Genomic DNA, 11,752 nt, shown 5'->3' with positions numbered 1-11,752 from the left:
CCTTACTTTTCGTGAGTACCAGGGAAAAAAAAACAAGAAAAAAGGAGCAGTAGTGCTTTGATCTACTATACTCTTATGTTGCACGAAAGATCACTGCCCAAAATTCTTGACCATAGTGTGCAGGCTTCCTTTGAGTAAGTAAAGCTGAAGCTAGTGCCGACGCTGCTTCACAATTGCACATCGCATTTTGACATTGGAGGCCTTGTCTATCTTAGTCAGACCTTGTCAACCACCGTGAAGGCCGTGGAAGATGCTTTTACTGTGTTCTTTAGCAAAAACATGTTATATCTAGCTAGTCTAGCTGATTTTTCATGTCAGCATGCAGACACTGGCCTTTCCCCAACTAGGGTGCCCAGAGCATGAAAAACCAGCTTTGACAACACTTGTGAAGTTCTATGTTTTCTTGAGGTTTCGGTTTTTTTTGTAAAATGCATCAACAAAGAGCGGGAAGCGCAAAGGCAACGACAGAAGCTCTTTAAACTGCGTCACTGCCACTAGATCTATCTTCTTCATGTATGTGTGCATTATCTCCTCTAGGCCTGTCTTATATGCCCGGACTGATGTTACGCGAGAATAAAATATTTGTTACGCTTAAATTAAAGATCTCTTTCCCATTTTAGTTCACTTATATCAGACATAAAAAGAAATCTGCACGTGTGTACCAGGTATTAAAAAATGTATAGTACACAGAACACCGCGTGCAGTCCATTTTACAGGCAATTTTTTTTTTACTTATTATCCTATCCTCGTGGCCCAATGGGCATTATGAGGAGATGGGTACATGCTTTATAAACAATCAAAAACATTCAAACCTATGAGGACAACAATAAGATAATAGGCAGAAATAGCAGCAAATAAAATAAAAAGAAAGTACAGCGAAATTCAAGTCATTTCAAAAGATGATCGGTTACAGCGGTTTTCAATGGTTATGCATTAATATAACATCAATAGAACAGTAACGTAACCTTAGAATTCCTTTACTTTATTAGAATGAAAAATGTAACCTAAAACTTACCCTTAAAAAAATTACGCTGCCATCATGGCTAGAATAAAAAACAAGTGTCCTTAGCTATCGCCGAAGATCGAGACACGAAGGCGAACCCCTTGTGAAGCCTACTGTAATTCACCTTAATGCACCCTAATCCTCCTTAATTAATACACCTTAATCCCCCTAATTTATCCTAATCCCTCTTAATCCAATTACTATAATCAATAATTAAATTTGCTAATCATTTAGCATCTCTTATACACGGCTGGACATGCTTTGGTTCGTTTCTGGCCTTCCTTGGACTGTGTGATATGTTCTGTACCTCGCAACACGGCCTTGGAACATGGAGATCAAGGCATTTGCCTTAAGAATTACGTTTTCTCTTCGCCAGCATAGAAACACATCGAGTTCCCCGCTCGAAGCCCAGCTGAGCTAGCACACGCTTTTCGTGCAAGCGACAAGCGCTAGAGAAGCCTGTTGTAATCAAAACAAACCCTGATTTATAAATCAGCTGCCCACATTTGAACTGTGCTGCTGCTACAGCTTAATAAAAACAAAAAGCGCAGCAGCCCGCTTGCCGATGCTGTGGAAACACGGCGGGCTACGAAGACCGGATGGTGCCGCGGCACCCACCTGCACTGCAGCGCCCCTAGCGGCAGCCACCGACATTCATTGCATTTGGTGCTACCCGGGAGGCCGCGGACGGTACACTAGCCAGTATATTCAAGACGCTATATCTGAATAGAGCACGAACAACCTACCATAACCGCCTAGATGAACCCACTTATTCTGCCCCATTCTGATTATTATGGTATAGTGTCACGTGACATGGTGTGCGATTCATTTTCAACTTCAGTGATGTTCCGTGCAGGAAATGTTCCCTTTTTCGAGGAATTTTCAGCCACAATTTTTAACGAAAGGGAATGAGGGAAACTTTGCGATATTGCAGATAATTTTAAGATCTATGAAGTAAATAAAATTATGTCTTTGAGCAAGCCATCACTTTGACAACCCACAGCAGACTCTTTTCAGTGCGTGTCGTTTTGTGAGCAGTGTGCTGTTTGGTACAAAACTGGTACAAAACGTCAACTGCCGTTTGTTCCGTCAATATTTGATAAGGTGACCTACAGGATCGCGAAAAAGCTGCGAAGCACCAGTGGTAGCTCGCGCTGGAGTTCTGTCAACGCGGAAGATGTGTCGGGTACCGACATATTAGAAAGGGCCACATTAGAAATTCAGTTCTCATGTTGCTACCGAGATGTTGAATGTTGCTACCGAGAAACTGTCTAATGTTCTTGAGCACATACACACAAACCGTGTGGTACTTTTTTCGTCACGACGATAGGAATTGTTGGGGCTCGCCGAAGCCCAACCCACGGGCAGGCGCCACAAAATATTGACACGTTATAGTAATATGTATATATATATATATATATATATATATATATATATATATATATATATATATATATATATATATATATAATCATGCCTAGCCGCCAAGTTGCGGCGCTAATAAACCTCCTTGATCGCGACCTGCGACTTCTGCAATACCAGTCAAAACCCTGTGTGTGTATGGGCAGGGAAATTTACGGAGATTTTTCAGAATAATGAAGATAAAATTGTCACAAATGGGGAATTTTCGTGCATATGAATGGGAGTGCTTCTGCAAGTTGTGGAAAATCACTGTCTTCAAGGGGTAGATGGTGCAAGTAGTGCAGAAGTATGCATTACAGGCGCTGTGCGGTTTTTCCAAGTGATCTCCGTTTTCTGACTGTAAACTAGCTCTAGCCGTATTTATATCGGCTACGGGACCCCCATTATTGTCAAAACCACTGCAACCCTACCAACCGGGTTACACTGGTCGATGATGTATCACACATATAGCTCTCAAACTTATCACTACTATGTGAGTAGGACTTTTGCGAAACCCTTGCAGGCAATGTAACAAATTCATGTAAGACAAAAATTGACATATCAGATTTGTCCGCTTTGAATACTCTTATAGATCGGCCAAATGTTCTAGTGGTTACACAAGCGCTACCTCCCATACTTTGTCATTTTTCTTATGGGTCGCGCCGAGTGCTAACGGCGCTACGGCGTTGCGACGGTACCCTAGCCAATGACAAAGGGCGAAGAGAAGAAAATTGATTGTTATAAAATACGACGCCAAGTCAGCTTTTGTGTTCCCTGTTGCGGGCGGTGCAGGAGCCGGCATGCGAAATTCATAAAAGCCCTGAGGTTGAGGGAGTTTTTAGACCAGAAGGCCAATATTTAATCTTTAAAATGAAAAGGTTTTCACCACAACCGTGATACGACTATTACTGTGGTAGGCAAGACTCCATGTTTTTGATGTGCCCATCGTCATCGCGTACAAGCTATATACATAGAGCTATATATTTAGAAACTCATTACAGCATAGAGTTTCTCACTACATTACCTAGAGGGAAATCTGGCGCTGCTGCGCTGTGGTATGCATGGGAATGCCGGTATATTGTGACTTCGGATTGGCATCGTTCTCGTAGAGACGGGACACCTTGAAGAGGCGCTTGGCAAGTACCGTTCCGTCTGTCACAATGATTCATTTTCTACTAGAACAGCACGTGAAAAGCTGTTTTAGCTTTATTATTACGCGAAAACATATTTTGTTTAACTATGAGAACTTGTTATTGTGTGTACGACTACATGTTACGTAAAAAGTATCAGCGGGCCGCTAAAGTTGGAGGACAGACGACAAGGTTCGCGCTCGCTTTGAAACAGTTGGTCGGCTGTTCTTGCTTTTCTTCGCTTGGTCTTGCATCGTGGGTGAGTAAAGATGTAATATGCGTGAATGGAAACATTTCATGAAGATTTTACTTTGAGAACGCGTTATTTGCGTAGCCATATCCACGTTTTAGACGAAGCCTCTTACAACACCAGCCAACACGAGCCTCGCAGGCACATATACCGTCATTCCCATGACGGCACGGTGCCCCCTTAAGAAACTCCCATAGACGGTGGCGCCGTGCCGTCATGGGAATGACGGTATATGTATTGGCGGCGAGGAGTTACGGAGTCGCCATCTGTCGGAAGCGCCTCCCTTGCGTAGTATGAGGGATCACGTGGCGCGCTCCTCATAGGTTTCGCTTACGGCGCTCAATAAAAACACCATGCGGCAGCCCTCCTGGACATTTATGTAGGTATTCTCAAAACGAGGGAAGTTTTCGACTGTCGACATAATAATCCTGGGCAAACTGAAAGCACAGAATCATTTACAGACGCTATCTCTTTACCGAATACGTACAGTGAACGCCACTGCGCCTGGTTGCCGCGATGGAGTCTCTCGAACCGGCTTCTTGCGTGAAAGGTAGCCAAACGCTGAGAGCAAACAATGTGAAACATGTTCTTATAGTGGGCTGTCTGTATAACCAAATGGGGCATAACAGAATGGAGCCTCAATCCAGCGATCGCACGGGTTCGCAGCGACCGACTGCGCGTCTACCGGCATGTCCGCGCACAATGTTTTCCTTTCACTGTGAGCGCGTTTTCGCACCTGTGCCGTGAGCTTTAGGCCGCAGCATATGAGCATTTGACAGTACCTAGCAACCATTATTGCGTGGACGCTATCAGAACTGTGCAAAAATAATTTCGTTATAGAGACTTCGATGCCAACGGCGACTGTGATGTGCCGTTGCGGCGATTCAATCTTTATTTGTCTTGTCAATTCTTGGGCATTTCAATATTATTTCTCAAATTCCGTCGAACTGTATGCTTATCGGTCTTCTCAGCGTGCGATTTCCCTCTGCTTCTTTTTTGTAATACAGTGCATTAATTCTTAACACAAACATGACCATATGCCACGCCTTCCTTTAATGTGCGTCTTACCGCTCCCTTTCCGTTCCAGTGAACTTGCCAGTATCTAGCATCAAGTTCATAGACCAAACCATCCTGACATTAGACGGGCAGCGGGCGCGGGCGAGCGTCACATTGCGCGTTTTCTGCTACTCACCGAACATCGCGCAGTGCCGGCGCCGTAGCAGAAATCTTCCTCGCGTGTGCGCTTGCTGCATGCCTGAGTTGTAGTCGATGGCTGTCTGCCGGTTCTAAGTTTCGCCAGCCAAGCTTCACGCAGCTCCTTGCCCTGCGGCTACGTGTGAATAAAGCTGACACCGGGCTCCGTTGCGTACGTCCAGCACTGCGGCACTGAGCAGTAGCTTACCATGCTGCACGCCTCCAAAGGCAGCCGCTACCTATTATAGTAGTTTCCAATGTTGTCAAGCAGACACCCAAGGCGGCAAAACCTCAACAATTAATCAGAACTGCGGCGCACGTGGGACTTTACACTTTCGTTTTCAGCTCGCTTTGGCGCTTCCGAAGCAGCCGACGCGGCCGCTGTGTCCACGTGATCCCTCATGTCGCGTCACGCCGACGGTGGCGCCAGCCTTTCCAGTGGTGGAGCTCGCCGCCAATAGAGCTAGGCTAGAAGGTTATCCTAGTGTCGGGAGCGGGCGCCCTTTCCCGAAGCGCCGGAGAAACTAGTTTGGATGCTTGGCGGGGTAGTTCGAAGAGGGCGCTGCGCTCCTGTGGCGGGTTACGGACGCCAGCCGAAGGAATGCAGACGCAAGTCGTCGTCAGTTTTTGGTAGCATGTGTAACGACGTAGTTCACTTTGTTGCAGCCTTTATTTTCGTTGAGACCGTAGTGCCACGGCTTGGTGCGATGCGACGTTGAACTTCTGTGATAATGCCTTCAAAAAAAGAGAGGACATGTTTTGTTCCCCTTTGTAAGGGCGGTTATAAGTAGTCTATAGAAAAGGTGTCGTTGTTCCGCGCTCCATCCGACCCTGTTCGCTTGAAGGCCTGGGCAAGGAACATCAAGAGAGACGTTGGAAAACGAAAGGCTGACCACCTAACAGAAATTATTGATGAGCTATTGGATGATGGCAATTTGGAGTGTGCAGAATCTGTGTTGAAAACACAAGGCAAGCAGTTTGATCATGACAACTGTGTCGAAAAGCACAGTGACAGTAGATTAGTATATTATATAGCCGGCTATGTTGTCAGAAAGTCTTTAAAAAAATTTCCATGCCCAGAGTGTGCCTCTTGCCTTCGTATTTTGCCCCTACAAGCAGATTCTGATGTAAATTCTATACTAACCAGGCAGTTTGATCATGGGGGCTTGATCTACCCTTCCAAAGCTGTTGAGGAGCTTGTTTGTAAAGTTGAGGACACATTTACTGTGTATTTCAGCAGGAATCAGCTTCATGCTGAAAGCATGGTCTGCTTTTTGCATTTCCTTCAGGGAGCGAAGCTTAAAGAAGTGGGTTGCAGTGAGCATGGGCGGTGTTTGACAACAAACATAATAAAGTTCTATGCACTGACGAGGCTGCACTTCTTTGCAAAAGCAAAGAACATGGAACGGAGCACTTAAAGAGAAAAACAGAAGCTCCTGAAAATGAGGCGATGCCAGTAGAATGACAGTCGCGAGAATGCTCCCTGCTTTTGTACATACCTACCTTCGTTGTGCAAATAAAAAAAAAAACTTGTAACAGGTTTTGAAAGCGCTCCCCATACAGCGTTTTTGCGGACCATAGTGTGCAATTTTGTAAAGCTGCAATAAACTATATGCACAAGAAAAACGGAATGCATTCCATTTTCTCCACGCTTGTGGGCTGATTAGTGTCGCTTATCCCGTAGAAAAAAAAAATATACCAACCCCATTTTATTACGGCCGCTTGCGTAGCTTCCGTCACTCTGGTTAAAATGGCAGCACAACAGGGACGAAGACAAGGCACATAGAAACACATGACAAGTGCACCGTCTTGTTTCTGTGTGTCTTCATCTCTTACGCTGCCATCATAACCAGCTATGGGCGAACTAGCCCAAAACGAAGTTTTATTTCACCGCTCGTCACGATAAGCGTACTGGCCAATATTGTAAGGTTGACTAGCCCTCATAGATTATTGCGTGCCTGTTTTCTGAACTTGCAAATCGGCGGAAAGCGCCGGTCACTTGCGAGCGCCCGCTGCAAAGCGCGCCGGAGCCCGCAAGAGCAACCCGCCAGCGAGCGCTGGCGCCATCTGCCGGAGCATAGCAAAGTATTTCACGTCGGCACGCGCCTTCACGACACTAGGATAACCTTCCTGCGAGGCTCGTGTTGGCTGGGGTCGTTTCGCGGAAGATATGATAGGCTGCGTGTCGCTCTGAAGTCTCGGGCCAAGATGGTTTTCGCTTCGCCCGGAGAGCGCCCACCACGCGTTCGCCACCGTCGCCATGCCAGTTTGAGCCTGGTGACACTCGGCCCTGCATCCCTCGACGAACTCCGGGCAAGGGAAGACCTGGAACTTCGTGCCACTCGCATGCTGGGCCAGTGGCTCAGTCAACGGGCCGCCACCCTCGATCTCCCTGTGGATCCCCCCCTGCCTACTACCGCTTCGAAGCCTCTCCACGACGGCCACCCAGTACAAGAGCCCCATGCTTCGGTCCCGCTCCCCCCCCTCCGACGACGAGGACATGGATATGTCCAGCTCCCGGAAACGCGCCCGCGAGACGGAGAGCGAGGACGAGGAGCCAACCGGGCGACGTAAGCAGCCGTCGAGCTCTCCCCCAAGCCCGGAGCAGCACACGGCAGCCAGCTGCCACGTCTATAGCAACCGGACCACGGCAGCGCCATTTCCCCACACTCGGGCGAAACAGCCGCCACCTCCTCTCCGCCTGCCGCCCAAGACGGAGGCCCTCCAAGAAGGGCGAGCACCACCTCTCGACATCCCGCCGAGTCTACAGCCGCCGCCTCCGCGCCCCCTCAGAGCAAGGGCGCGCCCGGAACCATCCTCGACGCGCCGTCTGCTCCTGATGGCGGCGCGTCCCCTGCAGCGTCTGCTAGCGAACCATCTACAAACGAAAGCGCTGCCGACGAGATGGAGCTGACGGACGCAACACCCACTGTTTCGTCACATCAGGGCCCTGATCACCCGGCGGCGCGGTTCCTGAAGGACGCACCATGCCAGCCGGCTTCGCGGCCGAAGCCAAAGGGGCAGAAGAGGCAGAAGAAGAGGAAGGAGTCTGCCCATGTTTCCCGTTCGTCTCCCGGGGCAACGGACGACTCGCGGCGCCCGCCCGCTACCCTGGTCACCCCCAGTGTGCCTACAGCCGCAGCACAGAGAGTGACACCATCCGCCCGCGAGTCCACCACGTCCGACTTCACGCTGGTGCAGTCAAAGAGGGACCGGCGCCGTGCACGAGCCCTGGCGACTGCTGCACTTCCTGTTGACCCCGCGGTCGTCGGTACGGTGCTCTTCCGTCCCTCGGCGCCCGGCGGAACCTTCCGAGGAGCACCGCGCCTCTCACTCGCTGCAACCCTCTCTTCGCGGCCCGGTGTTGCAGTGGTTCGCGTTAACCATAAGCGCAACATCGTGGCCGCCGATACTACCACCCGGGAATGCCTGGAGGAGCTGCTGGCAGTCACTGAGCTGCACGGAATTCCAGTGACTGCCCGACTGCCAGCCGAGCGCGGCAAGAGCACCGGCTTCCTGCACGGGGTGGTCGGGTTACCCGCGGACACAGACCTGCTGGCAGCAATCGAGTCGAGCGTTCCCGTGCTGTCGGCAACGAGGGAGGAGAGCACCATCACCATCCGATTCGCGGGACCGGTCCCCCCTGAACACGTGCGCCTTTGCAAGCTCGGGTCAGGGTGCGACCTGCCCGGCCCCGTCCAGTGCAATGTCGGCAGTGCGGCCGCTTCGGGCACGTGCTGGAGTCCTGCAGATGGCCGACCGACTGCATCTCCTGCGGCAAAAGCCACGCGGAGGGCGCCTCCTGCGAGAAAGTCCGCTGCCGGAACTGCGGGGGCCCCCATAGGGCCGACACTCCAATCAAATGGCAGGAAGAACGGGAGGTGGCCACCATCATGGCTTCCTCCACCTCGGCATTGTCGAGGCGTGCTGTCAGGGCAGCAGTCCGGGAGGAGAAGCAGCCACAGCAGTCCTCATCTTCGGCGCGGACCTATGCGAGCGTGCTGAAGGGCCCCAGTCCTGCACCCAGGCATCCGGTACCAGCCTCTCGTGCCTCTCAACGCCAGCAGACACAGGATACTGCTGCTCCACCCGCCCAAACTACTATGGATCAGCTGGTAGAAAACCTGCTGCTCACCATGCAAGCAGTCAGCACCTTACTGCCAGCTGACCATCCGCTCCGGGCCATCTGCCTGCAGGCAGTGGCATGTCAACAGCAACACAATCACCATGGCTAGTCGAACAGCAAAACGTCGGCCGCGCATCCTGCAGTGGAACGTGCGCTCGCTGCGCCGACGACACGCCGAACTTTCCGAACACCTACTTCTGCACGAGTACGACGTGCTCGCGTTGCAAGAGACATACACGCGCGACGGGGAGTGCAACTTTCCGGGATTTGTGGGCTACCACAGTGCGACCACCTGCGAGTTACGGACTTGCGCCAACGTGCAGTGCTGTGATCCGCTCCATCAACCCGGTCGCTCCCGCGCGTCTATTTACGTCCGTGCGCGTCTTGCCCAAGCCGTCGTTCGTGTGGCCGACATTGTGCCCACCTCCGTAGAGTGTGTGGCTGTGACTGTACGCGTTGGGGGGGGGTCGACACTTGTGTCGCCAGCGTGTACGTGCAACCCGTACGACGGTGGGATACGTCCTTCATCGAGAGCCTCACCGCGCGCATCGGTGGTGACTGTGTCGTGTGCGGTGATTTCAACTCCCACCACACGGCGTGGGGAAGCGCCCACAGTGAGCCGAACGGCAGGGACCTGCTGAGTTCCATCCATGCTTCGGGCCTGCTAATCATCAACACCGGAAGTCCCACATTTGTGCGTCGGAGGGTACACGGGAGTGCGATAGACTTGTCGCTCGCGAGTGAGCGATGCCACTACGAGTGGGTTCGCAGCCCTGACACGCAGGGGTCGGATCACTATCCGATCTCTCTCGACCCGCTCGGCCTGAACCGCACGAGGACACGTACGTACCGCGTCACGGACTGGTCTCATTTTCGGTCCCTCTGCGCAATATCCCCTCCGGCAAATACAAACTTTCTTACGCATCTTACGAGGTGTTTGGATGCCGCTACAAAATCGTGCGCGGTGCCTGCTGGAACGCCGGTCCCCGATATCAAGCTTCTCAATCTGCGCGCTGTCCGTCGTCGCGCCGAACGCCGTGCCATCAAGAGCGACAAGGTGGAGCTTTGGACTTTATACAACCGCCTGGACGCTGCGTGTCGCCGTCACGCCAGGCAGCGCCGCAATCAGAGTTGGCAAAGTCTCTGCGTGTCATTGGAGGACACTCGCGACAAGTCGCGCCCCTGGCGCATTCTCGCTTCCCTCCTCCGTCCCAAGATCCCTCGCCATCATGCACTCTCCATCGCGGTGGCTTGAGCACAGAGCAACTGGCCGAACTCTTCGCCGATGCCTTCGCCCCACCGCCACCGTCTGTGCGCTCCGTCAGTGCATCCTGCGAACTACCGCCGCACAACAAGGCTGAACTCCTCGCTCCCCTGCGCTACTTTCCTACGAGGGCAATGTTGGAGCACGTTGAGGTGCTTTGCTCGGCCGAGTTTACCCTCAGTGAGTTGCGCATTGTTTTGAACACGCGTAAACGACGCTCAGCGCCTGGTGCCGACGGACTAACTCATCAGGTCCTCAGGAACGTCGACGCAGCGCAGCTCCCTTCCCTACTCGACGCCTTCAATGCCGTCTGGCGCAGTGGCATTATTCCTGCTGACTGGAAAGAGGCGATCGTCGTCCCTATTCTCAAGCGCGGCAAAGCTGCCACGAGCGTCAGCTCCTATCGCCCAGTGTCGCTTACTTCGGTAGCCGGCAAAACTCTGGAGGCCATGGTTTTGCGCCGCCTTGGGTGGATTGCCTCCGCCCTCGACGCTTTCGCCCCTGAACAGAGTGGTTTCCGGCGACTGCGCTCAGCAGCTGACTCGCTCGCGGACGTCGTAGCTACGTTCGAGCACGCAGCAAGTCGCCAAGAAGCCGGATATCTCGTGCTGCTCGACGTGCAACGCGCATTTGATGGTCTCCCTCACACCACCATTATTCAAGCCCTCCGTGAGCTACGTGTCACCGGCCGCCTCTTTGACTACATCGCGGCCTTCCTCAGTGACCGCAAGCTCAGAGTGCGAGTTGGTGACACGCTCAGTGCCCCTCGCAGCGTGACCTCCGGGGTTCCCCAGGGCAGCGTGATCAGCCCATTTCTTTTTAACTTGGCTCTGGCAAGACTACCTGACTACATCCCCAAGATGACAGCCCACGAAGTCCACGTGGCGATCTACGCCGATGACATTGCACTGTTCGCGTGCGGGCCCACGTCCCTTGGCTTCCAAGTGCGAGAATCCCTGCAGTCGGCGATCAATGCCGTCGATGAATATCTCGCCAGCATAGGGCTCCAGCTCTCGGCGTCAAAAACTGAGGCGTTGTTGGTACACCCCCGTGCTCGTGCGCGCTTCGAAATGCCTTGTCTCACGCTGCGCGGAAGCCCCCTCCCTTGGCAGAGAAAAGTGCGCTATCTCGGACTTGACATCGACTGCCGGGTCAACTTTAACGCCGCCGTCTCCCAGCTCTGCAAGAATTCTAAGAAGGTGGCTGGCGCCGCACGCTCCCTGCTCGCCCGTGGTCGTGGCTGTACACCGCAACTTGCGCTTCGAGTTTACAACTCTGTCGCAACAACGCGAGCACTCTATGCGCTTCCCCTCACGAACGCCAGAGCCACAAACTGGAACGCCATCGACATGGAGCACCGCACCGTAATTCGCCAACTTTACGG

Source organism: Dermacentor variabilis, chromosome 2 (assembly GCF_050947875.1).
Source record: "Dermacentor variabilis isolate Ectoservices chromosome 2, ASM5094787v1, whole genome shotgun sequence".
Classification (NCBI taxonomy): domain Eukaryota; kingdom Metazoa; phylum Arthropoda; class Arachnida; order Ixodida; family Ixodidae; genus Dermacentor; species Dermacentor variabilis.
This window is presented reverse-complemented; position numbering follows the sequence as displayed.